The sequence below is a fragment of the Schistocerca cancellata genome, unplaced genomic scaffold (genome assembly GCF_023864275.1).
Source record: "Schistocerca cancellata isolate TAMUIC-IGC-003103 unplaced genomic scaffold, iqSchCanc2.1 HiC_scaffold_414, whole genome shotgun sequence".
NCBI lineage: Eukaryota > Metazoa > Arthropoda > Insecta > Orthoptera > Acrididae > Schistocerca > Schistocerca cancellata.
Window position 1 is genome coordinate 46,221 of NW_026046431.1, and position 12,591 is coordinate 58,811.

Genomic DNA, 12,591 nt, shown 5'->3' on the forward strand with positions numbered 1-12,591 from the left:
CTTTCTGCAGTCCCAGCGTCAGTGCGAGGTGAACCGATAGCCACAGTAAGCAGCGGTCGTCGCGAAAACTCAGTATTCTTAAAACGGAAATTTTCGTCTTGTTGAGAATGGCGTCACTGGTTTGCACCCGCATTCGCCCAAGCATGTCACATGTGTGCGAAAATGTTTGCTCCTCTTTACGTAAAACCGCACGCAGCCGGTAGGATTCGAACCTACGCTCCCAGGGGGAATCTGATTTCGAGTCAGACGCCTTAACCACTCGGCCACGACTGCCGTTAGCGCGGTGCTCTCCCGACACATACAACTGCTACCGTTTCAAGCACTGTGGTGTCAGAAAACGGCGTAGCTGCATTATTTTCCGTAGCGTTTCCACCGCTACCAGACGAATCGCTACCAAAGTATTAAAATTTCCGCCCGGACAGGGACTTGAACCCTGGACCCTTAGGTTAAAAGCCTAATGCTCTACCGACTGAGCTATCCGGGCTCACACGAGCCTGCAAAACCTCACACGATGCACAACTATACATTGACTCATGTCCTTTACTGTTGTGCAATCGCTGCATGGGGCCGTTACTAATAAAACGTCGCCTAAATGCTGCCTACAAGCCTATCGCGCTAAGCTCGTAACACACTATCGAAGACTGCTGGCACACGATGCAACAACAAATTGCACCAGTTGTTACGTCTCATACGTTGGAGCAGAGAATTTACGTGTTTTGTCGACAATCACTGGGCAATTGGAAAATTCACAAGCATTTCGAATGCAATGTTTTCCACGTTTTCGCTCATTTCACGATTCCGTTGAAGACGTTCTTCACCACCTGACACAGAAAAAGGAATGCAGTCGGTAGGATATTTTTAATTCTTTTGCTTCTAAGGGAGTTAGTTGTCTAGTGAGTTCCTCTTATGGCATGCACTAGACAACCACAACAGCTACAGGAGAGAGTCATTTTTGTTGCCAGCGGTAGTTGCATTATCACAAACGCAGGGTAATTCCATTGGCGTCGCATCAAAACGAATACCTGCCGAAACCCGGGATCGAACCAGGGACCTTTAGATCTTCAGTCTAACGCTCTCCCAACTGAGCTATTTCGGCCGACGTTGAAAGCCGCCATTCGCATGTGTTCGTTAACCTCTGCCTCGTTGCCAATTTCACAGTCACCTTCGTCTGATAAGACACAGGGACGCTGAAAGGCGAGCAGCCAATGCAGTGAAGTTCCACACACATTTCTTCTGCTTCCGTCATCGTAACAAGCAAACATGTCGACTCGATTCGTGTAATATTGACTTCGCTGACTTGACGTGACGCCACGCTGACGCTAGAAAACCCGTGCTATATCGAAGCCAGGGGCAACTCGTGTGCAGAGAACGAGACACAAGAAGGAGTGAGCCTCTCCACCATATGAGAGGCAGTATCTAGCAGATACACACGGTAAAACATTCAACTTGCGTTAGCTCATAAATTGCTACACGTCATCGTCTGCAAGCTAAACTGGACACATCTGCACTGCCCAGTGAGGCACCACTTGTACTAACACCTGGTGGACGGCTGTGAGACGAGGAGATGAGCTGCGGCTTCTGGGCGCGACTGTAACGCTGCGCCCTGGATCAAATAACACTGCACATTGCTGGTGACCCACGTGTTTAGTAGTGACACAACTGCTAGGATGCAGCTGAACGTCCGCCCTTTGAGAGCGAGAAAATTTGCGCAGTCGGCAGGACTCGAACCTACGCTCCCAGAGGGAATCTGATTTCAAGTCAGACGCCTTAACCACTCGGCCACGACTGCCGGTGGCGGAAGCGACTCCCGACAAGTGAAACCGCCATCCTTAGACGCAATCTGATGGCAGAAGACGGCGTTGCCTCGCTCTTTCCTGTAGGGTTTCCATTAGCCGTTAAGAAAGTGTATTAATTTTCGCCTAGACAGGGACTTGAACCCAGGACCGTTTGGTGGAAAACCTAACGCTCTACCGACTCAGCTATGCGGGCCCACGCACGAGCATTATCGTACAGCTGCGTGGTGTGCGAGTGATTCGCATTTCGTAATTACTGGCTTATGGCTCCAATGGCGACTTCACCGACTTCCCACTGACGCACCGCTGACGCTAGTTTTCTGTCGTCTTAAAACGATGGACATACCTACAAGCAGCTGCGAGATCTTAAGAAAAGAAACGCTGCACCACTGCTTTTGCCGCACTCGAATGATTGAAATTGCGATTCTTAAAAAGAAAATGAAATGTTCGCTCTGTCCAACACTTTCGAGCACATCTGTGTACTCACGATATCAGCGACGGCTTTCTGCAGTCCCAGCGTCAGTGCGAGGTGAACCGATAGCCACAGTAAGCAGCGGTCGTCGCGAAAACTCAGTATTCTTAAAACGGAAATTTTCGTCTTGTTGAGAATGGCGTCACTGGTTTGCACCCGCATTCGCCCAAGCATGTCACATGTGTGCGAAAATGTTTGCTCCTCTTTACGTAAAACCGCACGCAGCCGGTAGGATTCGAACCTACGCTCCCAGGGGGAATCTGATTTCGAGTCAGACGCCTTAACCACTCGGCCACGACTGCCGTTAGCGCGGTGCTCTCCCGACACATACAACTGCTACCGTTTCAAGCACTGTGGTGTCAGAAAACGGCGTAGCTGCATTATTTTCCGTAGCGTTTCCACCGCTACCAGACGAATCGCTACCAAAGTATTAAAATTTCCGCCCGGACAGGGACTTGAACCCTGGACCCTTAGGTTAAAAGCCTAATGCTCTACCGACTGAGCTATCCGGGCTCACACGAGCCTGCAAAACCTCACACGATGCACAACTATACATTGACTCATGTCCTTTACTGTTGTGCAATCGCTGCATGGGGCCGTTACTAATAAAACGTCGCCTAAATGCTGCCTACAAGCCTATCGCGCTAAGCTCGTAACACACTATCGAAGACTGCTGGCACACGATGCAACAACAAATTGCACCAGTTGTTACGTCTCATACGTTGGAGCAGAGAATTTACGTGTTTTGTCGACAATCACTGGGCAATTGGAAAATTCACAAGCATTTCGAATGCAATGTTTTCCACGTTTTCGCTCATTTCACGATTCCGTTGAAGACGTTCTTCACCACCTGACACAGAAAAAGGAATGCAGTCGGTAGGATATTTTTAATTCTTTTGCTTCTAAGGGAGTTAGTTGTCTAGTGAGTTCCTCTTATGGCATGCACTAGACAACCACAACAGCTACAGGAGAGAGTCATTTTTGTTGCCAGCGGTAGTTGCATTATCACAAACGCAGGGTAATTCCATTGGCGTCGCATCAAAACGAATACCTGCCGAAACCCGGGATCGAACCAGGGACCTTTAGATCTTCAGTCTAACGCTCTCCCAACTGAGCTATTTCGGCCGACGTTGAAAGCCGCCATTCGCATGTGTTCGTTAACCTCTGCCTCGTTGCCAATTTCACAGTCACCTTCGTCTGATAAGACACAGGGACGCTGAAAGGCGAGCAGCCAATGCAGTGAAGTTCCACACACATTTCTTCTGCTTCCGTCATCGTAACAAGCAAACATGTCGACTCGATTCGTGTAATATTGACTTCGCTGACTTGACGTGACGCCACGCTGACGCTAGAAAACCCGTGCTATATCGAAGCCAGGGGCAACTCGTGTGCAGAGAACGAGACACAAGAAGGAGTGAGCCTCTCCACCATATGAGAGGCAGTATCTAGCAGATACACACGGTAAAACATTCAACTTGCGTTAGCTCATAAATTGCTACACGTCATCGTCTGCAAGCTAAACTGGACACATCTGCACTGCCCAGTGAGGCACCACTTGTACTAACACCTGGTGGACGGCTGTGAGACGAGGAGATGAGCTGCGGCTTCTGGGCGCGACTGTAACGCTGCGCCCTGGATCAAATAACACTGCACATTGCTGGTGACCCACGTGTTTAGTAGTGACACAACTGCTAGGATGCAGCTGAACGTCCGCCCTTTGAGAGCGAGAAAATTTGCGCAGTCGGCAGGACTCGAACCTACGCTCCCAGAGGGAATCTGATTTCAAGTCAGACGCCTTAACCACTCGGCCACGACTGCCGGTGGCGGAAGCGACTCCCGACAAGTGAAACCGCCATCCTTAGACGCAATCTGATGGCAGAAGACGGCGTTGCCTCGCTCTTTCCTGTAGGGTTTCCATTAGCCGTTAAGAAAGTGTATTAATTTTCGCCTAGACAGGGACTTGAACCCAGGACCGTTTGGTGGAAAACCTAACGCTCTACCGACTCAGCTATGCGGGCCCACGCACGAGCATTATCGAACAGCTGCGTGGTGTGCGAGTGATTCGCATTTCGTAATTACTGGCTTATGGCTCCAATGGCGACTTCACCGACTTCCCACTGACGCACCGCTGACGCTAGTTTTCTGTCGTCTTAAAACGATGGACATACCTACAAGCAGCTGCGAGATCTTAAGAAAAGAAACGCTGCACCACTGCTTTTGCCGCACTCGAATGATTGAAATTGCGATTCTTAAAAAGAAAATGAAATGTTCGCTCTGTCCAACACTTTCGAGCACATCTGTGTACTCACGATATCAGCGACGGCTTTCTGCAGTCCCAGCGTCAGTGCGAGGTGAACCGATAGCCACAGTAAGCAGCGGTCGTCGCGAAAACTCAGTATTCTTAAAACGGAAATTTTCGTCTTGTTGAGAATGGCGTCACTGGTTTGCACCCGCATTCGCCCAAGCATGTCACATGTGTGCGAAAATGTTTGCTCCTCTTTACGTAAAACCGCACGCAGCCGGTAGGATTCGAACCTACGCTCCCAGGGGGAATCTGATTTCGAGTCAGACGCCTTAACCACTCGGCCACGACTGCCGTTAGCGCGGTGCTCTCCCGACACATACAACTGCTACCGTTTCAAGCACTGTGGTGTCAGAAAACGGCGTAGCTGCATTATTTTCCGTAGCGTTTCCACCGCTACCAGACGAATCGCTACCAAAGTATTAAAATTTCCGCCCGGACAGGGACTTGAACCCTGGACCCTTAGGTTAAAAGCCTAATGCTCTACCGACTGAGCTATCCGGGCTCACACGAGCCTGCAAAACCTCACACGATGCACAACTATACATTGACTCATGTCCTTTACTGTTGTGCAATCGCTGCATGGGGCCGTTACTAATAAAACGTCGCCTAAATGCTGCCTACAAGCCTATCGCGCTAAGCTCGTAACACACTATCGAAGACTGCTGGCACACGATGCAACAACAAATTGCACCAGTTGTTACGTCTCATACGTTGGAGCAGAGAATTTACGTGTTTTGTCGACAATCACTGGGCAATTGGAAAATTCACAAGCATTTCGAATGCAATGTTTTCCACGTTTTCGCTCATTTCACGATTCCGTTGAAGACGTTCTTCACCACCTGACACAGAAAAAGGAATGCAGTCGGTAGGATATTTTTAATTCTTTTGCTTCTAAGGGAGTTAGTTGTCTAGTGAGTTCCTCTTATGGCATGCACTAGACAACCACAACAGCTACAGGAGAGAGTCATTTTTGTTGCCAGCGGTAGTTGCATTATCACAAACGCAGGGTAATTCCATTGGCGTCGCATCAAAACGAATACCTGCCGAAACCCGGGATCGAACCAGGGACCTTTAGATCTTCAGTCTAACGCTCTCCCAACTGAGCTATTTCGGCCGACGTTGAAAGCCGCCATTCGCATGTGTTCGTTAACCTCTGCCTCGTTGCCAATTTCACAGTCACCTTCGTCTGATAAGACACAGGGACGCTGAAAGGCGAGCAGCCAATGCAGTGAAGTTCCACACACATTTCTTCTGCTTCCGTCATCGTAACAAGCAAACATGTCGACTCGATTCGTGTAATATTGACTTCGCTGACTTGACGTGACGCCACGCTGACGCTAGAAAACCCGTGCTATATCGAAGCCAGGGGCAACTCGTGTGCAGAGAACGAGACACAAGAAGGAGTGAGCCTCTCCACCATATGAGAGGCAGTATCTAGCAGATACACACGGTAAAACATTCAACTTGCGTTAGCTCATAAATTGCTACACGTCATCGTCTGCAAGCTAAACTGGACACATCTGCACTGCCCAGTGAGGCACCACTTGTACTAACACCTGGTGGACGGCTGTGAGACGAGGAGATGAGCTGCGGCTTCTGGGCGCGACTGTAACGCTGCGCCCTGGATCAAATAACACTGCACATTGCTGGTGACCCACGTGTTTAGTAGTGACACAACTGCTAGGATGCAGCTGAACGTCCGCCCTTTGAGAGCGAGAAAATTTGCGCAGTCGGCAGGACTCGAACCTACGCTCCCAGAGGGAATCTGATTTCAAGTCAGACGCCTTAACCACTTTTTTTTTTTTTTTTTTTTTTTTCGAACCTGCAATCTTCGGATCCGAAGTCCAACGCCTTATCCATTTTTTTTTTTTTTTGCCTTAACCACTTTTTTTTTTTTTTTTTTTACCCTGAGATTAAGAGTCTCATGCTCTACCGACTTTTTTTTTAACCACTTTTTTTTTTTTTTTTTGTTTTTTTTTTTCCTGGAGCCAGCATTGACAATAAAAAGGAAATGGAAATCAACAATTAAAACACACTTCTTTGCTGTGTGTCGTTACTTCTGGAGAAAATTAGAAAAAAATGGCTCCGGTACTAACCCAAGAAATATCCTCAGTTTCCAGTGTACTGGAGTGTTGTCTGCGAAGAGGGGGGGGGGGGGGTGGGAACCAGTACACGAGAGACAGAAGCAGTGGGGCCTCTTCGCGGCACTACTGGTGTCCCGCGGCCCTGGCCCACCCCCTTAGACTCACATATCTTACCCTATACCCATTCTATTAAATATTATTTTAAGCATATTGCCGAAAAGGTTGCCATGATTAGGATATCTGAAGGTTTTCGCGAATTCAATGTCCATAATCATCTTGAATTCCAAGTGATCGTCGCCACCAAGTTTATTAAAAACATAGCTGGAATAGTTGCCCAACAACCACATAACGACGTTATTTTTCGCCGGCGGATAATATCGCACGTCGGGTCGAGACAACATAGTTGAAGGTATGTTGGTGGTTGTAGTCCTGGTAATAATGGCTATTTTTTCTCTCAGCCAGCCCCAATTCCGTGCACGTTCTCCGCAGGTATAACGGTGCATAACGGTATCCACCAGTTGACAGCTATGGCAGAGAGGTGTATCACTGAGTCCGATTTTATGTAGCCTCTCATTGGTGCTAATCACATCATTGATTGCTTTGTACCATGCAGTTCGAGCGGCGGAAGTAAGGACACTGGAACTGACATTACGCCATACTATATCCCAGTTGATGCCACTGTACTTCGTAACAATTGGATTCGGTCCTTCGTGTTGTCGCCAGTATGCCAATATTGCTGGAGCCGCTAAGTGTCGAGAATTTAAGAGCTCTTGACTAATGTAGCTGCGTGCAAGGTAATAATCTCGGATGTATTTCAGCTTGTAACTGATGGTCTGAATGTTCAGCGGGGGGTCAAGACTTGGCGGCCTGACGGCAGTGAATAATTGCGCCGTAATGCCCGAAGGGTAATTGTTAATGATAGAGACCGTCCGTGTGACATAGAGAGCTGCTGCCTTTTTCTTGATGTCGACTAAGCCCATCCCTCCGTTTAGGGGGTGGAGTGTTGCAGTTGTGGCAGATACTCGAAAAATTTCCCCGCGCCAAATAAAATTTGTTATCTTCGACATAATGTTTCGAGCAATTACTGCAGGGAGCGGCAGAAGCTGCGCCATGTAGTAGGCTTTTGATAAAATACAGGCGTTGATAAGTTGAATGCGATCAAATTGGTTGAGGCTGCGATGGTAATTATCAATCAGGGCACCATGTATTTTACGTGCAACATCCCGCCAGTTAGCCGCTATCATCTTTAGAGAGGAGGCCGTCAACACGATCCCCAGAGCCTTGTGTACTCTGACTGTTGTAGCATAATCAACCCGTAAATGCTGGAGGCCACAGAGGTTCAGAAATTTGGTTTTTTGTTCATTTAACTGCGCCCCTGACGCCAAACAGTAGTTCCGAAGTTCAGCCGCTAATATGGTGACATCAGCTACATTGCGAATCACCACACCCACATCGTCGGCATAAGCTCCGATTACACCTTTTACCCCAGAAATCGTAATCCCAGTGAGTTTCGTCTGCAACTGTTGTAACAGAGGTTCAAGGGAGAGTACAAAAAGCAACATGGACAAGGGGCTCCCTTGTGGAACCCCTCTGTTGATTTGTATTGGTCGCGTCAGTTGTGAGTTGACAGAAAGTTTGGCAGTGATTCCCATGGCCACGTTCTGAATCATGGCAATCGTGTTCTGAGAGAAACCCAATCTTTGCATAGTCTCGAGGAGGTACGCGTGATTTACGAGATCAAAAGCTTTAAAGAAATCAAGAAAGATCAGCCCACATTTCATGTTACCAGCGTTCGTTAAAGCAATGACGTCTCTGTAAAAAGCAGCCGTTTGCAGAATTGTTCTCCTGAAGGCACATGTCTGCTGTTGGCCAATGATTTTAGCAGTGAGTGGCATGAGTCTCATGTTAATTGCGCGAGCCACGATCTTATAATCAGAGTTTAACAACGAGATTGGGCGGAAATTGGTGATAGTTTTAGTACCTCTGCTTTTAGGGAGAAGCACAATTTTACATTCCTTAAAGACGGGTGGGACAGACGTTCCTTGCAAGACTTCGTTCACGACTTGAGTAATTTTGTCCCCGATAATGTGCCAATAGTGCCTGTAAAATTCAACAGGTAAGCCATCAGGGCCAGGGGATTTCCGAATCGGCGAACTGCAGACGACCTCCAATACATCTTTATTACTGAAGGCTAACGAAATAGAGTCATTGTCTTCTCTAGTTACGGTAGATGAAATGGCACTAAACAGTCCATCATAGCAGTCGTCGTGGAGAGCCGCTGATGCGTAGGTGTTGACAAAATAGTCGTGCAGAGCTTTGACAATCTCTCGCTGAGTGTCAACCGTTGTTCCATCCTCAAGTTTCAGGGCGTCAATAAAAGTCCGCCTCCTGTTCCGTGTATGTTTGACGAGGTGGTACAGAGCGGCTGCTTCATCATCTCGAACCGACGTCACTTTAGATTTTATCTTAAGGCCGTCCAGTTGCATCCTCTTCAGACTGATTAATTTTGCCTTTATTTTCCGAATGTCGTCGATTCTGGTGGTCGTCGCGTCTGCACGATCGTACAGGTCCCGTAAGATTGTGTAATAAAATTCCATCGTCTTTTTGATCTCCGCCGCCCTTTCAATTCCGAAGTACATGATGACATTTCGCAGTTTCGGCTTTGCCTGCAGAGTCCACCACTCTATAGTGCTACGAAACTTGTCAGTAGCGCGCAAGCACTGCTCCCAAGCTCGACGCACCCCCTCCTCTAGCTCAACATCCGTTAACAATGACACATTCAGGGTCCATTGATTTTTATACCATCGTGTGGGTTGTGGAAGTAATTTCAGGCACGCGATGACACCACAGTGATCGGAGAAACTGGAGGGGATCGTCTCTACTTTTAATAAATCATTCTCGAAAACGTCGGAAACATAAATCCTGTCGATTCTGCTACAGGAATTCGCGACGATGTGAGTGAAGCGTACCAATGTCGGGTACCGAATTTCCCACACATCTTTAAGTTGTAAGTCGGTCACGAGGCGCTTTAATGCAGGCGAATAATTAAAATTCGGGGACTGATCTTTCCGGGATAAGACACAATTAAAATCACCACCAATGATAAGGCGTCGGGGATTTTTCCGAAATAAATAGAGTATATGTTCCTGAAAAAAAGTAGCTCGGTCTGCTCTATAGGTAGTACCGGAAGGTGCGTACAAATTGATGATGGTGACGCCGAAAACGGTGATCCCCACCCCTCTACCCGATTCCAATTTGTCAATCTCAGTAACTGGAATCCCTTCTCTAATTAAGATTGCGGTCCCCACGGTCGTTTCCGGGCAAAAATTCGTAATGCAGACAAACCCAGGAAGAGTAAATTGTGGCATGGACACCTCCTGCAAAAGTGCTATGTCAGTTCCTGACTCATATAGGTATTGTTTTAATGCGTTCAGTTTCACTTCTGATCGGATTTTATTAATATTGAGGGTCGTGATCGTATAGGCCTGTGACATAATAACAGGACGTCTGAGAGAAGGAGGGATCAACTGCCTTTAATTGTCCACATCTTCATGCCATTCCATTTTAGTAGCGGCCGCGGAATTCGTGTCTGGAACGTCACTGAGGGGTTCTCTTGCGTCTTTGTTTTTACTCTTTTTCCGGACAGCATTAACATTGGGTGGTAATCGGATTCTGTGACGGACACTGTGCAGCACCGCTGCAGCCGGAGGCGTGGGAGGGTCGTGGGTGACGTCAAGCTTCTCTCTTGACACATCTTGCGCCGGGAGCGGGTGCGCCGAAACCTCTGGCGAGCGATCAGCTGAGCCACCACTTTCACTATCAGCTTGTTTGGCAATACTCACCGCCCGAAGCTGTTTGTTGTCAATGACAGTCCCGGGCTGCTGTGTTTGTATACCGTCGCGGAGTTGTTGACATTCATGATGTTCTGAGGCCAGGGCCGGAGCGGCCGCCACGTGTTGTGTACCGTCCGCGCCTGGAGACATTGTTTGTATACCATCACGGCGAGCCTCGACGTGTGTACTTCCAGCAGACACGGGAGCCACACCTACTTGTTGACCTTCCTGAGTGTGTTGTTGCGGAAGTTCTGAAACATCAGCCTGTGGTAACTGAATGGCATCTACTGAAGTATCGGCGCTTGAAATTGCGGTAGAAGAATCGTCCACAATCGCCGCACCGGGTAGAACTTTTGCGTCCGAAGCGGTTCCCCGCACGTCCGGTTCCGCGGTCTCTTGCGCACTGAGGGTGTCATCATCAGAGTCACGGCTGTCACAAGTCCGACGCCTCTTATTAGTCGTGGCATCGACTTTCGCCGGTGGCTTAGTACCATTATCTCTCCTAACCAGAACCGGAAACTCATCAGGGCGAATGTCATGTAGCTCTTCCGAAATTGCTTCAGAACTAGGGACCTCACGCTCGAACATAGGTTGATCCGCCACTACATCAGCCAACGTAAGCCTTTTACGCTGCTGCAGCGAATTCTTTAGCACAAACATTCGCCTGGGACAGTCCTGACGCAAGTGACCACTCTCGTTACAGATATGGCATGTGGGAGTTTGGCCACTGTAAGTAACGTGAGCCCTATAGTCACAAACGGTTATATGAGAGGGTATATTCTGCTTGATATGCATTTCCACAGATCGGACGCCACTGTAACATTGTAACCTGTGCTGGTTCGACCACCGTTCGTTTCGAATCTGCTTAATATCCCCGAATTTGGACAGAATCTCCTTCAGATAACAGTTGTCTACTTCAGGCGGTAAGTTAAAGATACGCACATTGGTATACTCGACATCGGCATTAGAAATGATCACAGTACTTACAGATTCGTCCCGGTGTCGAAAAACAGCTCTCCCTCCGTGTTTCGCCATTATCTTGTCCAGTAACACAGGATTCAGTAATTTTACAAAGAAGCAATATTGCTCGGTATCATAATAGGCTGTGTGCACTTGATCAGAGGTAATGCCAATAACATCCACAATCCAATCATGTATTTCTAAGGAACTAGGCTGCACATAACGGGTAGACTTGTCGAACTCAAAACGGAGTGTACACTTGCGCGGAAATAACCTGGACATTGCAAAATATAGCTAGCGGTAGAACCGCTAGAATAACACAAGAACGAAAATAAAACTCGAGATCAATATACTCTAAATCTGAACACCTAACGGGCAAAGAGAAAGTTTAGTAGTAATCACGACTTGTAAACACGTGTCGGAGCGGAGCACTCAATACGTCCGATCAGCACGGTGTCTCAGGCGCGACTGCACCACTCGGCCACGACTGCCGGTGGCGGAAGCGACTCCCGACAAGTGAAACCGCCATCCTTAGACGCAATCTGATGGCAGAAGACGGCGTTGCCTCGCTCTTTCCTGTAGGGTTTCCATTAGCCGTTAAGAAAGTGTATTAATTTTCGCCTAGACAGGGACTTGAACCCAGGACCGTTTGGTGGAAAACCTAACGCTCTACCGACTCAGCTATGCGGGCCCACGCACGAGCATTATCGAACAGCTGCGTGGTGTGCGAGTGATTCGCATTTCGTAATTACTGGCTTATGGCTCCAATGGCGACTTCACCGACTTCCCACTGACGCACCGCTGACGCTAGTTTTCTGTCGTCTTAAAACGATGGACATACCTACAAGCAGCTGCGAGATCTTAAGAAAAGAAACGCTGCACCACTGCTTTTGCCGCACTCGAATGATTGAAATTGCGATTCTTAAAAAGAAAATGAAATGTTCGCTCTGTCCAACACTTTCGAGCACATCTGTGTACTCACGATATCAGCGACGGCTTTCTGCAGTCCCAGCGTCAGTGCGAGGTGAACCGATAGCCACAGTAAGCAGCGGTCGTCGCGAAAACTCAGTATTCTTAAAACGGAAATTTTCGTCTTGTTGAGAATGGCGTCACTGGTTTGCACCCGCATTCGCCCAAGCATGTC

General features: G+C 48.2%; 11 non-coding genes across 11 annotated transcripts; all 11 read right to left on the bottom strand.

The window, feature by feature from the left end:
- Positions 1-191: 191 nt before the first annotated feature.
- Positions 192-273, bottom strand: Trnas-cga (transfer RNA serine (anticodon CGA)). Its single transcript has one exon. It is a non-coding gene; the product is annotated as a tRNA-Ser (tRNA).
- A 138-nt stretch (positions 274-411) lies between these two features.
- Positions 412-484, bottom strand: Trnak-uuu (transfer RNA lysine (anticodon UUU)). The gene has a single exon. It is a non-coding gene; the product is annotated as a tRNA-Lys (tRNA).
- Positions 485-1,023: 539 nt separating this feature from the next.
- Trnaf-gaa (transfer RNA phenylalanine (anticodon GAA)) lies at positions 1,024-1,096 on the bottom strand. Its single transcript has one exon. It is a non-coding gene; the product is annotated as a tRNA-Phe (tRNA).
- A 611-nt stretch (positions 1,097-1,707) lies between these two features.
- On the bottom strand, positions 1,708-1,789 carry Trnas-uga (transfer RNA serine (anticodon UGA)). Its single transcript has one exon. It is a non-coding gene; the product is annotated as a tRNA-Ser (tRNA).
- A 696-nt stretch (positions 1,790-2,485) lies between these two features.
- On the bottom strand, positions 2,486-2,567 carry Trnas-cga (transfer RNA serine (anticodon CGA)). The gene has a single exon. It is a non-coding gene; the product is annotated as a tRNA-Ser (tRNA).
- A 138-nt stretch (positions 2,568-2,705) lies between these two features.
- On the bottom strand, positions 2,706-2,778 carry Trnak-uuu (transfer RNA lysine (anticodon UUU)). The gene has a single exon. It is a non-coding gene; the product is annotated as a tRNA-Lys (tRNA).
- A 539-nt stretch (positions 2,779-3,317) lies between these two features.
- On the bottom strand, positions 3,318-3,390 carry Trnaf-gaa (transfer RNA phenylalanine (anticodon GAA)). Its single transcript has one exon. It is a non-coding gene; the product is annotated as a tRNA-Phe (tRNA).
- A 611-nt stretch (positions 3,391-4,001) lies between these two features.
- Positions 4,002-4,083, bottom strand: Trnas-uga (transfer RNA serine (anticodon UGA)). The gene has a single exon. It is a non-coding gene; the product is annotated as a tRNA-Ser (tRNA).
- A 696-nt stretch (positions 4,084-4,779) lies between these two features.
- Trnas-cga (transfer RNA serine (anticodon CGA)) lies at positions 4,780-4,861 on the bottom strand. Its single transcript has one exon. It is a non-coding gene; the product is annotated as a tRNA-Ser (tRNA).
- Positions 4,862-4,999: 138 nt separating this feature from the next.
- Trnak-uuu (transfer RNA lysine (anticodon UUU)) lies at positions 5,000-5,072 on the bottom strand. The gene has a single exon. It is a non-coding gene; the product is annotated as a tRNA-Lys (tRNA).
- A 539-nt stretch (positions 5,073-5,611) lies between these two features.
- On the bottom strand, positions 5,612-5,684 carry Trnaf-gaa (transfer RNA phenylalanine (anticodon GAA)). Its single transcript has one exon. It is a non-coding gene; the product is annotated as a tRNA-Phe (tRNA).
- Between the last annotated feature and the right edge of the window lie 6,907 nt (positions 5,685-12,591).